General features: G+C 34.4%; 1 protein-coding gene across 11 annotated transcripts in view; it reads left to right on the top strand.

Annotated features, from left to right (window-relative positions):
* TBC1D5 (TBC1 domain family, member 5) overlaps window positions 1-14,519 on the top strand; it is a 425,203-nt gene that overhangs the window by 86,289 nt on the left and 324,395 nt on the right. For all 11 annotated transcript variants that reach the window (XM_014537570.1, XM_005863632.2, XM_014537574.1 and 8 more), the window contains one exon: window positions 12,878-13,079. The gene's annotated coding sequence lies outside the window, so the exon portion shown is untranslated. The remainder of the gene's footprint in view (window positions 1-12,877; window positions 13,080-14,519) is intronic.

Here is a 14,519-nt window from a genome sequence, read left to right as displayed (position 1 = left end):
CCCCCCCCCCCCCCCCCTTAGCTTCTAAAAAATCAGTCTTCTGGTTGTTACTTTATAGTCTTCCAGTTCTTCCTTCTCTACCTGGCTTCTAACAGCATGTTGTAGACCTTTAATTATATTCTATCTTCCTTTTGGACTCTGTTTATATTGGTGTTCTAAGCAAACCTGTGGCTTAAATTACCGTCTATATTGCAGTTATTCTGAGAGGAACATCTCTAGTCTATGCCTCTCTTCTGAGATTAAGATCTACATGTCTACCTGCCTATCTGGTGTCCATTTCCACTTTGAGATGTCTAAGTCGCTTAACAATATAAGTTCTAGCCCTTCCTCTCAAATGCCTTCAGTTTTATTTAAGTGACTAATATCATCATTTATCTCAAATTATATGCTACAAATCTGAATATCATTCTTGATTCTTCTTTTTCACTCACACATTTATCCACTGCATTATCAGGTTCTGTTTAATTTTTCTCTCCACTCCCTCTAGTTTTCTCTAATTTGAAGGAAAGTGGGACCCTGTAGGCCAGAAGAGACATTGTGAATAAGGAATAGAGATGTTATATTTGTAGAAAACATAATGAGAAGGTATACAACTAAGAGTAGATATAATCTTACAGGTCCATTGCCAAGGATACTGATTGCAAGAATAAAGAGTTTGGGTGGTCACTGGGTGCGCATAGATAAATAAGATGATCAGATATATTTGCAATACTTAGTAATATTGAAAAAAAAGGGAATGTGTACTGCAAATGGGAGACTAGTTAGGAAATTAGCCCTGTTAGCAGCTTTGTTAAAAGGTATTAAGTACTTATATTAGTACATGACATTGGAGAATAAAAAAGATAAATTTGGTACATATCACAATGTTATGAAGTAAGATATGGCAACAATGTAGATCTGAAGGTACAAAAGAGACAATTATTGAAGACTCCAAGATTTTCTTACAATGAGATGCACGTGTAATAGACAGTTTTGGGGAAAGTTAATGAGTTCTGTGTTTGATACATTGCTTATAAGGTGCTGATATGGAATATCAGGTGGAGACATTTAGGGAATGATTGGAGATAGTGAGTAAGTTTCTTTGTCAATGGTAGTTCCATCTGATAGTATAGGGACTCTCCAGAGCATTGTTGAGAAGACATTTGAGGCAGCATCCAACCAACTGGCAATATCTACTTTGGGTGTTATGTACATGCCAGCATGGTATAGTTCTTGGGATCCAAGCCAGGACTAGAGACATCAGGACAGAAGATAATGGTTGGAGGCATGAAATTTGAATGAGACTACTAAGCCAAAAAAAGGTTAAAAACAAAAAAGGTGTTGGTGGTGGGAGAATAAAATAAAGGAATCAGCCAAAGATAGATGTAGCGGAACTTCTACATGTTAATAGGTGGCAGTGTCAGAATTGATGAATGGATCTATTGTTGGACAAAGTTATAGAAACGGGAAGGAGGATTTTAGGAAGGAGATCCTGGTTATTAGGGCTACAGAGAAATCAGGGAGTATAAATCTTGGGAATGGAAATTAAATTTGGACCATGGGGAGAACAATTTTAGTAATTTAAAAAGACAGGAGTTAGGCAAAAAGGAATTTGTACTTTTGTAAATATGATATTGAAGGAAAATGTCCCATAAGAAAAATGGGAAGAATTTTTGAAAAGTTAAACAATTACCTGTCCAATTCTTTTTTCTAAATCACCAACTTACTCCATACACAAGAATAAACTGAAAATGGATAAAAGACTTAAATGTAAGTTGCCAAACCATAAAGGTCCTAGAAGAAAACATAGGCAGTAAAATCTCAGACATATCTCCTGACAATATATTTGCCGATATGTCCTAGGGCAAGGGAAACAATAGGAAAAGTAAACAAATGGGACTACATTAAACTAAAAAGCTTTTGCACAGCAAAAGAAATCATCAACAAAATGAAAAGAGGACCCATTGTATGGGATAAGGTATTTGCCAATGATACATCTGAGAAGGGGTTAATTTCTAAAATATATAAAGCACTTATACAAATTAACACCAGGAAGATAAACAATCCAATTAAAATATGGGCAAAGGACCTGAATAGATACTTCTCCAGAGAGGATATACAAATGGGCATTAGACATATGAAAAGCTCAATGTCACTAATCACAGAGATACAAGTTAAAACCACAATGAGATATCACCTTACACCTGCCAGAATGGCCACCATCAACAAATCAACAAATACCATGTGCTAATGAGGATGTGGAAAGAAGGGAGCCCTTGTGCATTGGTGGTGGGAATGCAGACTGCTACAACCACTGTGGAAAACAGTAGAGGTTCCTAAAAAATTAAAATAGAACTGCCTTTTGATCCAGAGATTTTACTTCTGGGAATATATCCTAAGATTACTGAAACACTAGTTTGAAAGAATATATGCACTCTTATGTTCATTCCAGCATTGTTTACAATAGACAAGATCTAGAAACAGCAGTCTCCTTCCATCATGGGAGGCAATGGTTTTGTGAAGCAATGTCACCCCAATAAATTCAATAAAAATAAAAAAGAAGCCTGCTAACACCTTAGTATTGGACTTCTAGCTGTTGCAATTGTGAGAAAAGAAATTGCTGCTGTTTGAAACAAAATAAAACAAAAACAAAAGTTAGACAATTAGTGAAGTAATACCAGTCCTTCTCTAGACTTTGAAAATGTTTATAAAATGTGAAATAAGTAATAATTTAAAAAATCTATCATGGATTAGAAACCATTTTTAGAGGTAAGAAATGAAAAGTATGGTTAAGTTGGCCATATTAAATGGAGTGGTATATAGAAACAGTGGGAGCCCGTTGGAAGCCTATAGTAAAACATTCCAGACTTAGGTATAGGAAGCAAAATGCTGGTAAAGCAAATGGTGAGGAGTAAGTGCAGGAACACTGCTGAAGGCTACATGGCTGTCCTGGACCTGGCAAAGTACTCTCATTTTTTGCAGTTGCAAAGTGATTCTTTAAGTAAATTGAGGTATGTTTTACTAAGAATAATGAGTTCTGACTCGCTTATTCTGATATAGGAAAGAAATGATAGGATATATTGGAGATATTTTAGAATATATCTAGAGTTATTGGGCTGCTCTGAGGATCTGGCCCCCAAAAGGCAACAAAAATTATATATATATATAATTCTTATTTTTTAATATATTTTTATTGATTTCAGAGAGGAAGGGTGAAGGAGAGAGAAATAGAAACACCAATGATGAGAGAATCATTGATCAGCTGCCTCCTGCACACCCCACACAGGGGATTGAGACCACAACCTGGGTATGCGCCCTGACCAATTGAACCGTATCATTGATCAGCTGCCTCCTGCACACCCCACACAGGGGATTGAGACCACAACCTGGGTATGCGCCCTGACCAGGGATTGAACCGTGACCTCCTGGTTCATAGGTCGACGCTCAACCACTGAGCCACACCAGCTGGGCAAAAAAAGAAAAAAGATATTTTAATTACAGAGGCAATTTGGTTATAAGAATATATTGCAATGAAAATGCAACAGATCTCTGGAGGGGAGTACCTTATCCCACTGTTATCAAACCATAGCACTTCATAAATGTGTAGTTCTGGTTAGTGACTCTTAGTAAAGACTTGATGCAACTGTATAAGGCAGTGATGGCGAACCTATGACACGCGAACTCATTTTTTTGGTTGATTTTTCTTTGTTAAATGGCATTTAAATATATAAAACAAATACAAAAAATATAAGTCTTTGTTTACTATGGTTGCAAATATCAAAAAATTTCTATATGTGACACGGCACCAGAGTTAAGTTAGGGTTTTTCAAAATGCTGACACGCCGAGCTCAAAAGGTTCACCATCACTGTTATAAGGTAACAAAAAGGAAAGAGATAATCATGAATCAGGGAAAGTAGACATAGTAAGTTAAAATAAGAAATCTTATTTTTGTATGAATGCAGCAAACTTTCTGAATTTTTGGATGTCTTAAGTTGACTATCATATCTGAAAACATGATTTTGTTTCTTCCCTTTTTTACTTATTTTTACCTTTTATTTTTATCTTATTGTGCTGTCTTAAAGTTTTAGTATCTCCAGTAAAAGTGATAGTGGGGTGGGGTCCTTTGTTTGATTCCTGGTCAGGGCACATGCCTGGGTTTCGGGCTCTTTTGCCAGTGGGGGATGTGTAGGAGGCAGCCGATTGATGATGTTTCTCTCTCATCAATGTTTCTCTCTCTTCAATGTTTCTATCTTTCTCACTCTCTAAAATAAATAAAAATATATTTGAAAAAAGTGATAGTGGGCATCTGTCTTATTCTATTTATTTATTTATTTATTTATTTATTTATTTAAATATATCTTTATTGATTTCAGGAAGGGAGTTATTTATTTTTATTTATTTAAATATATCTTTATTGATTTCAGAGAGGAAGGGAGAGGGAGAGAGCGATAGGAATATCAATGATGAGAGAGAATCATTGATTGGCTGCCTCCTGCACACTCCCTACTGGGGTCGAGCCCGAAACCCAGGCATGTGCCCTTGGCTGGAATTGAACCTGGGACCCTTCAGTCCGCAGGCTGACACTCTATCCACTGAGCCAAACCAGGTAGGGCTCTTATTCTTTTTTGAAAAGGGAATGTCTCTGATGTATCACTATTATGTATTCTATTTCTTATAGATTTTGGAAAGTTTTGTTTCATTCACTTCATCACTTTAAGGTAGTTTTTTAAATGGTTTAAGTTTTTTAATAGTTAAAAATAATTAAAAAATTACGAATGGTGTTGATATTATAAAAAATTTTTTCTGCATCTTATGAAATGATATGATAGCTTTGCTACTAAGAGGTTGGCTGCATAATATGCAGTATTTTAATAACACAAAACCTTCAGTAAACCAAAAGATTGTTAGTTTGTTCTCCGGGAAATGAGCAGTCATTTTTCTTCTTGATTACTGTAAGCCCCGTTTTGAATCTTATGGGCTGTGGTACTGATTGCAGCTCTTCAGAAGTCAAGTCAGTAGGAACGAAACGGGGGATCAATAGGGTCAGCTATGGATTTGCAAATGTACTCTAGTTTTTTTTATTTTTCCTTTAAGCTCAAACTTGGTTTCTTTTTCTTCATAAACTTGGGTAACTGCAGGTTTCAGGTATAAAAAATAAAAACATTTATAGTTAGATGCAGGTACATTAAGTTGTTAATTAGAATGAGTACAGAAAGATGGATAATGTGGATTAAAATTTACATGGAGTTCCAAGTAAAAGTATCCCTCATGTTTGAGGGAGGCTACGAGGCACTATAGGTCAATATGTAAAACTTTAAATTGGATTAAATCTGTATTCCATTTTTATTCACTACCATATGTGGAATTTTTTTATAGTGCACACTAGATGTTATTGAGAAAATATTTTAAATTGTAGTTTGTATTAATGGTTTGTAATTACCTCAGTCTAATGATAATTTTTTAATTTCTTGCAAATAATGAAGGTTTAAAAATTATTACTTTAATAAATAATTACCTGACTCTTTAGATCGCTTTTCTTCTCTGAAATATTACCTGTATATTACTTCCCAAAAAGATGTTCTGGAAAATGCCTGATTTAATTTTAATAGCAATAGCAGCTTTTACATGGTTAATCATTTTCTTCAGTAAAATTGAATTAACTGTTGGAGGGGAATTTGATTAAGATATTTCTTTTTAGTTTTTCCCTCTTTCTTATTACGTCCTGCAGCATAGCCAGAGTAGGGATTAGGTGTCCTTTCGGAAGCTATGGGTGTATATCAAGAATTTTTGGGGGGGCGGTGTTATGATTTACTAGTTTTGGTTTATTTTTGGTTGTTGTTTTTGTTTAGTATAGAAATAACCTGTTTATCAAAGTGTATGCTTTGATTTTAACAAAAATATTTTTAAAATGTCTGACGGGAACCTTATCAAAGTTTATTGTTTTATAAAGTGCATTATTTGACTTTGGTGAAGAATAGCCTGTCATTTAAGTATATTAAATTAAACATTTCTTATGCTAATGATTTTTATTTCAAAAAATTATTATTAAAATGTCTATATAAATTAATAATTAATAATTTTCCTTTTAAATAAGAATGTACCAGTTCTTTATTTTGCTTTAGCATTAATGATAATATTCTTATGTTCTATATATCATAACTGTAAAGATTTTAGTAAAATAATAGAATAAGAATACTTGATGAAAATTCCACTGACCCTACTGTGGGAGAGGCAGGAAGGAGGGCAGTAGGGTAGTGATGGAATAAAATACCTCTTTTTCTTGTGTTCCAGTCTAGCGATTTTCAACCTTTTTCATCTCATGGCACACATGAACTAATTACTAAAATTCTGCGGCATACCAAAAAATATATTTTTGCCGATCTGACCAAAAAAAGTCATAATTTTGATTCATTCACACCAGATGGCTATTGTTGTGTTGACTGTTGTCATTTTTTTATTAGACAATCTAAGAGAAAGAGGTCAAATCCCCTGACTGAACAGTTAGGTATTGCACATTTTAAAAATTCTAGACCATTGTGCCTGCCAAGGCACATGGGTTGAAAATCATTATTCTAGACCCATGATGGCGAACCTATGACACGCATGTCAGAGGTGACACGCGAACTCATTTTTTGGTTGATTTTTCTTTGTTAAATGGCATTTAAATATATAAAATAAATATCAAAAATATAAGTCTTTGTTTTACTATGGTTGCAAATATCAAAAAAATTTCTATATGTGACATGGCACCAGAGTTAAGTTAGGGTTTTTCAAAATGCTGACACGCCGAGCTCAAAAGCTTCGCCATCACTGTTCTAGACTATCACAGTTTAGAAGATGGAGCCTAGCAAGATAACTTTGCCTAGAACTACAGAGCAGGCTCATATGATTTATCCTTTTTTTAGAGTATAATACAGTAGTCAATAATTTGGTGAGTGATCTTTTGAGAAAAAGTCTATATCCAGTATCATGAAAACCTTTAATTATAAATTATTGGATGTTAACAAAGCCCCCTTTCCCCCTTAACTCATAGTAACCTCACAAGATTTGTCTGTTGCAGTTAAGCATCTCTCTCTATATAAAAGGCCAATATGCTAAGTGTCCCCTCGGGAGTTCGATTGCTCGCTATGATGTGCGCTGACCACCAGGGGGTGGCGCAGAACAAAGGAGGGCCTCAGCCAGCAGCCGGGCACCAGGGAAGGAAGGTACCGGCTGGCAGCCAGAATGCCCTGATTGGCCCTGATCACCGGCCAGGCCTAGGGACCCTATCTGTGCACGAATTTTGTGCACTGGGCTTCTAGTGTTAATATATGCATGTTAGTATTTACTGTTATACTTCCCCAAAATGAAGTACACTTTCCTGATCTTTAATCACAGAAGTTGATAAAATGAACCTCCGCATATGAGGAACTTGATTGTCCAACTGTACATACCAGTATATGTATGTATAGTCTGTCAAGGATAATATATTGAAAACTATCTAGGAATTATTGATTTAGAAATTTTAATCTTAAATTAATGTCTATCATATTGACTGAAGTGTAGAGCTCGGCTCAGTACATTTTCAGAGGAAGCTTTCTTATAGTACTGAATACAATATATAATGTATTTCAGAATGAAAATTAGTGAAAAGAAATCAGTGTCTAAGCTCCATCAATCACAGATTTCAGTATCATTAGCCCTTTGGTTTATGGTTAAAGGACACAAACTTCACTTTAAAAAATATATTTTATTGATTTTTTTACACAGTGGAAGGGAGAGGGATAGAGAGTTAGAAACATCTATGAGAGAGAAACATCGATCAGCTGCCTCCTGCACACTCCCCATTGGGGATATGCCCGCAACCAAGGTACATGCCCTTGACCAGAATCAAACCTGGGACCCTTGAGTCCTCAGGCCGACGCTCTATCCCCTGAGCCAAACCGGTCAAGGCCACAAACTTCACTTTTGATTGGTAGGTTTTCAAGTACTCCAGTGAGATGGAGATATATAAATCACTTTAATTCACCAGGGCCAAGGATCATTTCTTAAAAGACTGACTTCGGGTGTTATTCATTCATTCATTCATTTATTTATTTTTAATGTCCTAAGAATAGGTGCCTTATTTGGGCTTCTGGCCTTAGAGAGTAATAACCAATTGCCTCAGAGTTCTTGTTGAATTTTTAGTATGCAAAAACAAAACAAAACAAGACAAAAAAGCAAAAAACATTATTTTTAAAAACCAATAAATAATACCAGAAGTTTTGGTAATAAAACCAAAAGTTTTGGTGTACTATATCATATTTATTATTTTCTTTTCATTTTACCAATTTATAGTCTTTTAACCTCAGAGAGCCTTTTTCTTAAGAGTCTTTGAATATACTTGATTTTATACATTTTATTGCAATATGAAACCAGAGTAATAATTTTGCTTGGAATCTTTAAATATTTTAAGTGTTTTTGAAGAATACATTTAAAAAGTTACTCTTATGAGTGGCAAAAGAATGACATTAGTAATGTAAATTAATTCACTGCTGTTTTATTGAGTTAGTAGACTGAAAGCACTGACACATGTATAATCTTCCTGTATTTATTTTGCTGGGGTGTTAGTTTGTTGCTTTTTGTTGTTGTTGTTTCTTTTTAACCCATCCTCCACTCTCCTCCTTTTAGCTTATTATCTGTATCTGTGGGTCCATTTCTGTTTTGTTTATTCTTATTTGATTTTAAATTCCACATATAAGTGAAAGCATGAGGTATTTGTCTTTGTCTGACATATCATTTAATATAATAGTGCTCTATAGGCTCATCTATTCATCTATCCATGGACACCTAGGTTGCTTCCATATCTTGGCTATTGTAAATAATGCTACAATGAAAATAGGGGGGCATATATCTTTTCTAATTAGTGATTTTTTTTTCTTTGTATAGATAACCCAAAGTGGAATTGCTGGGTCATTTGGCAGCTCTACTTTTAATTTTTTGAGAAATCTTTTTCTTATTCTCAATAATGGCTATACCAATTTCCAATCTCACCAACAGTGGTTCCATTTTCTCCACATCCTCACCAGCATTGATTTGCTTTATTTTTTTTTTTTAAATGCTAGCCATTCTGACAAGTGTGAGGTGATATCTCATTTCTGTTTTGATTTGCATTTCCCTGATGATTAGTGATGTTGAGCATTTTTAAATATGTTTGTTGCCATATGTATATCCTCTTTGGAGAATGTCTATTGAGGTCCTCTTCTCATTTTTTAATTGGATAGTTTTTATTGTTGTTTTTGTTTTTTGTTTTTCTTGGTGTTAGTGGAGTGTTAGTACCAAACCTGCTAAATATGTAGCATAATGCAAACTTTGGTATTCAGCTGGATTATATATATATATGTAATTCAGAGTGAGATATTACATGAATCATACCTTTCCGATCTCATATTCAACAGTATTTCTTTAGGTCTTTGCTGATCTCTGGACTAAATCAGTCTCCTGTTATAAAATCTCATGGTTTCCCACTGTCTATATTTTTAATAGCATTTATCTCTGCTTACAATTATGTATTTGTATGGTTATTGGGTACTACTGTCTGTTTCCCCAAATAAAATGTAAGTTCTATCTAGGCTGAGACCATTTCAATGTCTATAAACAGCCCTGACAATGGAAGAGAAATATTAAATGACTGATTGAAGTACATAACTAGTGATTAATTCTAAAGTGAGGTAAGTACACATGGAGTTACAGTGGTGGCATTTTAAGCATTGTTACTTGGCAATATTTTAGTTATTGTAGCATTGGCTTTCATCAGTCTCTAATTTTACTTTTTCTATTAAATCTAAGTATAAGTAGTATTTTGAGTTTTTAATTCCCCAGTTCAGATTAAGAGCTGCCAGAAGTTGATTGTACTTGAGTGAGCTTTAGAATGAAAACTTTCCCCTTTCCTCCCATGTGAAGAATATTTGAAGTTTACAGTTCAAAAAAGAAATAGTTGGTTACATATTTCTTGATGTTTACTATATGGAGAGTGATCATTTATGTTAGTTCCCTGAAGCATTAAGATTTTGAAACACAAAACTTATGAAGTCAAAAAATCATAGTGGTTATAATGGGTTTCTCAGCTCTTATAAAAGTAAAAGAGAAATCAAGAAGATTAATATAAATAGTTGGAATTATGAATTATGTTTTTGTGGTACGTTTTTGGTATTTGGACCTTAATTTACTGCATGCTTTGTTGGCATATTGAAATGTTCTTATGAAAACCCTTAAAATTTTAGTATTTTTTTTGAAAATTGGTTTATTTCTTTGTTTACATTTAAAAATTAGTGCTTTCAATAAGGTTTGCTTTCCATCTATCCTGAATTCTTCCTAGGAGTACACAACTTCAAAAGTAAAGAGGCACAGTCAGCAGAAAAAAAGAGGTGGTCTGAGCATTTATGCATTAAATATGCATGTTAATTAAGAAAGAAATTAGAAAAATATGAAAACAGATGTTACATAAATTATTGCAGTCCCAGAGCAGCAGTAACTTATACACTGACAATAATTTTTATATATGCATATGTATGTCTATTTCTAGATTTCTCAGTATTTATACAATTCCATAGAGAATAACTAGAAAAAGAACTGGTATATCCTTTCAGTGAGATTGTGGTAAACATTCCTTCTGCATGTGGATTGCTGAGGAAGACTACTGTACAGATAGTGTTCGTGTCTCCTGATTCTCTTGTAGTCTTTTTCCTCCCTTGTGGTTTCTCTGATGGTATGTCAATGAGATCTTTTATTGGACATGTCCTATCAGAACAAGAAAATAAATTACAATCCTAACAGTGTAAGAAATGTAAAATTGACCTGGGTATAAAGTGTGTATTTAGAAACAAAATAAATTACAACTACTCAGGACACTGATTGTAGTGTCAATTTTTCTTTTGGCTACTGTCACACTTTCTGAAGAAATAGCCATTGTTCTCTGAATAGTGTTGACACGTTAGTATGACAGTATATATTGTGTTTCATAAGTACACATCAAATACACACGTGTTGGAATATTTAAAAGATATTTAATGTCTTTCACTTTTAAAGAGTAATCCATAGAATAAAAATGGTCTGTATTTTGACAAGGGAAAGATGAGAAATAAAGTTGCTAAACCACATTATTTTAGTGGTTTAGCAACTTTATTTCAACCATCCAGAAAAACCAAGTAAATATGTTGCTGTCCAAGGAGCTGGTGACAATATTTAGATATTTTCCATGCATCTATATATATAAAAGGCTAATATGCTAAGTGTCAATCCAACCAGTAGCTATGACGTGCACTGACCATCAGCGGGAAGACACTCAACACAGGAGCTGCTAAGATGCAGTGACTTGGCAGTAGCAGTTCTGGGGTGATGCACCCCAAAACCAGAGAGGAGGGAGCCCGATTTCTTGTGAGGCCTTGTGATTCCACCTTTGGTCATGGGTTATGTTATTGCTGGGGCACTGTCGGCCCCAAATCTGGTTTACTGTACACGTGTGTTTGCGTTCCACACCCTGTACGACAGCAACTTTACAGAGTGCCCTCTCACACTCCGGGACCCCTGAGGGGATGTCGGAGAGCCAGTTTTGGCCCTATCCGTGCAGGCCTGGCTGAGGGAACCCCACTTGCTGGAGGGACCCCACCTGCTGGAGGGACCCCACTCATTCCACAGACGCCCTTCTAGACACTGCGCCACCCCAGGTGCAGCCGACCAGGAAGGGACTGCAGGAGGTTGGCTCTAGGGCGCGTCCAGCGCATTTTGCTCAGTCTCACCCCGCCGGCAACCTTCTAATTTAATTTCCTTTCAATGTGCACGAATCCGTGCACTGGGTCACTAGTATATAATTTAGAAAAATGCTGTTTATAACTTTTTCAGATGAGATTGAAAGTTAAAAGGAGAAAATGCTGCATTAGAATGTGATAAAACATTCTTAACAATCAAAACATGAATTACATTGAATACAAGAGCATAAAACATTGTTTGGAAATTTGTTTAGAGATCAATCCTACCTATATTTGTATTCTTCAGAAATCCTGTTTTGTTATTTGGTTTTAGTAGTATATGATGCTAAAATGTAGTTAAGGAATTAATTTTTCTGAATCTTAGTAGATTTCAGTTCTGTTATCCTAATATTTTTCAGTTTTATGTTATTGATTTATGTTTTACATTATATTGCCTAATTATTGTTATCCTTTTGTATATGTGCTGAGCTACTGATAAGCTCTAAAAGGTTTTTGGGAGTAAACTAAACTAATATAGGATGAAATCTAGAGGAGAGTGATAATATGTTTAGTAAATTATTATTATTAAGAAGTTCTTGACTTATATTGGATAGCTTTTTAAGAAATTCAGTTGTCATTCTTACAGATTTTATATAGAGAGATATTTGTGTCAGATATGATTTGTGAAAGTATATTATTAAAAGTGATAAGATATTTCGGCAAAAAGACTATTGTCTGTATTTTAATTTTATATCTTATTAATGCTTTGGAATCCACTTTCAATGGAATTTTTTCCATATTTGTTTTCAAATGTCAAATTTCCATTATTTTATGTGATTTTATTGCTTGATATTATTTTATTATGTATTAATAGAGTAGTGTATTTGTTAGTTGAACATTTTTATGTCATTGCAATGAAATGAAGTTATATGATTTGTTTTATAGTAAAGTATTTTGGATTTTTTAAATATTATAATACCTTTTATTTTAGGTATTATAAAACGATTCCCTTCCTTCCAGGAGTTAAAATAGAAAATGGAAAGAGTGATTAGTGACTAGACTAACATTTGTCCCCTAAAAACCTAAAATATTATGACACATTTTTTCAGCCTGCCTTTTGCATTTTTGCTCTGGTTTAAGGTTCCTTCTGGAATAGGAATATTTGAAGCTATTTTATTTGTTTATTTTCTAGGTATTTGCCGATTTTCCAGCAGCTTAGTTGAAGAACTCTGCGGATCTTTATTTCCTGATTCTTCTTTACTTCCAATTTCCAACTAAGACTTGTATTCAGAGAACTTTGTTATACTGAGCCTGAGGAATTCTTTGACACATAACAAGAGCATGCATTTTCAAGTGTCAGTTAGGTTTGTGGATCAATAAAGTTCTTCTAAAAGGTAAGCATATATTTATTCAAAGTTTACCTTTAAAAATTTAATATTATTAAGACCTGCCTTACTTTGTTCAGGCTTTATAACAAAAATACCATAGACTGGGTGACCTGTAAACAACAGAAATTTATTTTTCACTGTTCTCAAGGCTGGGAAGTCCAAGATCAAGGTACCATCAGATTCTGTGTCTGGTGAGAAGATGGTTGTCTTCTCACTGTGTCCTCACATGGTAGAAGGAAAGAGAGACCTCTCTGGGGTCTCTTCTTACAAGGGCATTAAAATCATTCATGAGGGCTGCACCCTCATGACTTAATTACCTCCCAAAGGCATTACTCCTAACACATTGCTTTGGGAAGGCAGATTTCACCATCTGAGTTTTAGGGTGCATAAACTTTCATTTCAACAATACCCTTGCTATAATGATGTGTTCATAGATTCCTGTACAAAAAATATGTGTGTGTATGTATTTGTGGGTGTGCATACGTGTGTGTTGATACACTTCTACTGGTTTTTGATTGTAGGCTCCTTTAAGGAATAATGTTGCCCTCTAACATAGTTACATAGAGATACCTGACCTGTTTCTCTCCACCTCGTATCTGTTCACCAGCTTCCAGTCTTTTCCTTTTCCTCCTTGTTTTCTTTCTCATTTATCTGAGCCTTCAAGGGGGTGTTAAAGTGTATTTCAATCAGCAGACTTAGCACTTTCTTTAGGGAATGCTTTTTGTATCCATCTCTTTCCTTTTTCTTTCTTCCCTCCTTCCTACATTCATTAATTTGTTAGAGAAGCAAGATTAGAATGATTGAACTTAGAGTTGAAGGTATCTTAGGTAGCACTTAGTCCCCCCCATTTTTTTTTTACCACAATTCATAGTAAGAAATAAAATTTACATTTTAAGCCATTTCCCACAGGTACAAATGTACAAATGAAACGGAAACAAAAGTTCAGAGTTTTTAGCATGACTACCAGGCTGTGCTCTTTTCTATTATATTTTTGTATGTTTTATTTAATACATGCTGGTGCTTATAACTAAATTTATTTCCCTATCCAATAACAGATCACTTTTATAATTTTAAATACCATGCCTTAGATCATTTGTATATTTGTTCATGACTGACGTGTTAAAAAGGTAAATGGAATCAGGCAATTTGATGTCTGTCTCTGTCAGGTTGCTTTTATCCTGTCTCCTCTGTGCGTCTCATCTTTCTCCATTCAGTACAAGCTATCAAATGATTTGGTGAAAGAACTGAGTAACTGCTGGGAAACTCCAAGGTTCTTCTATAGTAAGAATAGATACAAATATTACTCAAAATTTGAACTGGGGATAATCTTTGATAGAATCATCCTTATACAAGGTGTGTATTTCTTTATTCTCTTCCTGTTTGCCCCATCTACATAAATTATATATGCTGATGTCCTTAAGTCATTCTTTTTTATATATATATACT

Source organism: Myotis brandtii, unplaced genomic scaffold (assembly GCF_000412655.1).
Source record: "Myotis brandtii unplaced genomic scaffold, ASM41265v1 scaffold18, whole genome shotgun sequence".
Taxonomy (NCBI): domain Eukaryota; kingdom Metazoa; phylum Chordata; class Mammalia; order Chiroptera; family Vespertilionidae; genus Myotis; species Myotis brandtii.
This window is presented reverse-complemented; position numbering and strand designations above follow the sequence as displayed.